The sequence below is a fragment of the Diuraphis noxia genome, unplaced genomic scaffold (genome assembly GCF_037042655.1).
Source record: "Diuraphis noxia isolate RWA-SAM2 unplaced genomic scaffold, SU_Dnox_SAM2 contig0017, whole genome shotgun sequence".
NCBI classification, from domain to species: domain Eukaryota; kingdom Metazoa; phylum Arthropoda; class Insecta; order Hemiptera; family Aphididae; genus Diuraphis; species Diuraphis noxia.
The window spans coordinates 1-2,500 of NW_028301727.1; the positions used below are offsets into that span (position 1 = coordinate 1).

The 2,500-nt window shown below is 62.6% G+C and overlaps 1 non-coding gene across 1 annotated transcript in view; it reads left to right on the forward strand.

The window, feature by feature from the left end:
* The first annotated feature begins 258 nt into the window (after window positions 1-258).
* Window positions 259-2,500, forward strand: part of LOC149053974 (large subunit ribosomal RNA) — a 4,183-nt gene continuing 1,941 nt past the window's right edge. The window contains exon 1 of the ribosomal RNA XR_016192397.1: window positions 259-2,500. This exon is cut by the window's right edge and continues 1,941 nt beyond it. This is a non-coding gene — a ribosomal RNA (large subunit ribosomal RNA).

Below are 2,500 nucleotides of genomic sequence, written 5' to 3' on the forward strand. Positions count from 1 at the left end.
GGGAAAACGCGGGCTACCGCTCGCGGCTGCCCCCGGTCGTCCGCCCAAGTTGTGACGGCAAACAGTCACGGGTTCTCGCGCCGTCGAACGGCACGTCCCCGTCCGCCCCGCCGCGCGAGAGCGCGGCCGGGTCGGCTGAGAGTCGTCCTCGAGACGCCACCTCTCCGGCAACCGAGAAGCGGACGCGGACCGTCGCCGCGCGGACGGAGCGCGGACCCGCGCACCAGTTACCACACCACACGTACCACACACTTGTTCCGACCTCAGATCAGGCGGGACTACCCGCCGGATTTAAGCATATTAATAGCGGAGGAAAAGAAAACAACCGTGATTCCCCCAGTAGCGGCGAGCGAACAGGGGAAAAGCCCATCGCCGAATCCCGCCGCGCACTTTTGTGTCGCGGCACGTATGGGAGTTGTGGCGTACGGGCCGGCCTCGTTGCCGGGGCGCACGTGACGGTCCAAGTCTCCCTTGAACGGGGCCATGGCCCGCAGATGGTGCCAGGCCAGTAGAGGCCGTCACAGCGTTCCGGGATCGGACCGCGCCTTCGAGTCGGGTTGCTTGAGAGTGCAGCCGAAGCGGGTGGTAAACTCCATCTAAGGCTAAATACGGCCACGAGACCGATAGTGGACAAGTACCGTGAGGGAAAGTTGAAAAGAACTTTGAAGAGAGAGTTCATAAGAACGTGAAACCGTTCGGGTGTAAACGGACAGAGCCCGCGAGTCCCCGCCGGGCGAATTCACGGTCGGTGGTCTCACCGCCGGCCGGATCTTTCGCTCGGTCAGCGGACGTCGCGACTCGTTGGGCGCCGGCCGAAGGGCCCGGGTGGCGGTTCGTCGCGGCGGTCCGCGCCTCGGCGTGACCGTTCGCGCCGAACCCGGTGCTCCTGGTCGGCTCGCCCGACGGCATGAACCGTCGACGCGGCCCGTCGCAGGCGGGGTCCCGTCGGTCGGCGGACGAGTTTCGGGCTACTTTCCGACCCGTCTTGAAACACGGACCAGGAGTCTAACGTGTGCGCGAGTCAACGGTGATCTCACGAAAAACCACGTTTGGCGCAATGAAAGTGAACCGTTTACGGTGCGGGACGATGGCCTAGCGACCGAACCCACCGGCGTTCAAAGTCGCGCTGGTCCGCAGTCCGGGGCGTCTCGCCAGGTCGGCTCCGGCCGTCGGGGGCGCACCCTTAGCGCACACGTTGGTACCCGAAAGATGGTGAACTATGCCTGGCCAGGATGAAGTCAGGGGAAAACCCTGATGGAGGTCCGCAGCGATTCTGACGTGCAAATCGATCGTCTGAGCTGGGTATAGGGGCGAAAGACTAATCGAACCATCTAGTAGCTGGTTCCATCCGAAGTTTCCCTCAGGATAGCTGCGCCGATGTGTCCGCCCGTTCGCGGGCGTACGGACGCCGGTGGGACTCCGCGCTGTACGGCGCGGTAACAACCCGCTCGTAACACGGAGGATGTCTCATACGGTAAAGCGAATGATTAGAGGACCATTGGGGCCGAAACGACCTCAACCTATTCTCAAACTATAAATGGGTGAGATCGCCGGCTTTACCTGGTACACCGCGTGAACCGCGTGCGAAGCCGGCGACGGATACCCTAGGGCGCTTAGTGGGCCATTTTTGGTAAGCAGAACTGGCGCTGCGGGATGAACCGAACGCCGAGTTAAGGCGCCGAAATCGACGCGTATTCAGAGACCATGAAGGCGTTGGTTGCTGATGACAGCAGGACGGTGGCCATGGAAGTCGGAATCCGCTAAGGAGTGTGTAACAACTCACCTGCCGAAGCAACTAGCTCTGAAAATGGATGGCGCTGGAGCGTCGTGCCTATACTCGGCCGTCGGCGGCACAGTGGGGCGGTCGTCGCTCGCGGCGGCCGGTCCCGGCAAGCCCCGACGAGTAGGATGGCGCGGCGGTGTGCGTCGAAGGGCAGGTCGCGAGACCGCCTGGAGCCGCCGTCGGTGCAGATCTTGGTGGTAGTAGCAAATACTCGAGAGGGGCCCTCGGGGCTGCCGTGGAGAAGGGTTTCTTGTGAACAGCCGTTGTCCAAGAGTCAGTCGATCCTAAGCCCGGGAGAGATCCTCGTACCACGGGCGAAGGCGTTTCGAATCGCCCATGGGGGCGAGAGGGAATCCGGTCCGTATTCCGGAACCCGACGCGGAACCGCTCCCTAGTGTTCGGGGCTCTTTTGTCTCGTCCGGGCGACCGGAATGAACTCGAAGAAGCCGCCGGGGGGTCCGGGAAGAGTTCTCTTTTCTCTGTGAGCGTTGTACGTCCCTGGAATCCTCTAGCCGGGCGATAGGGACGCGAGCGCGAAGAGCACCGCTCGTTGCGGCGGTGTCCGTGACCCCCACGCGGACCTTGAAAATTCGAGAGAGGGCCACGCGGAGTCTTCGCGTCGGTTCGTACCGATATCCGCAGCAGGTCCTCCGAGGTGAGCAGCCCTCTAGCCGCATAGAATAATGTAGGTAAGGGAAGTCGGCAAAACCGATCCGT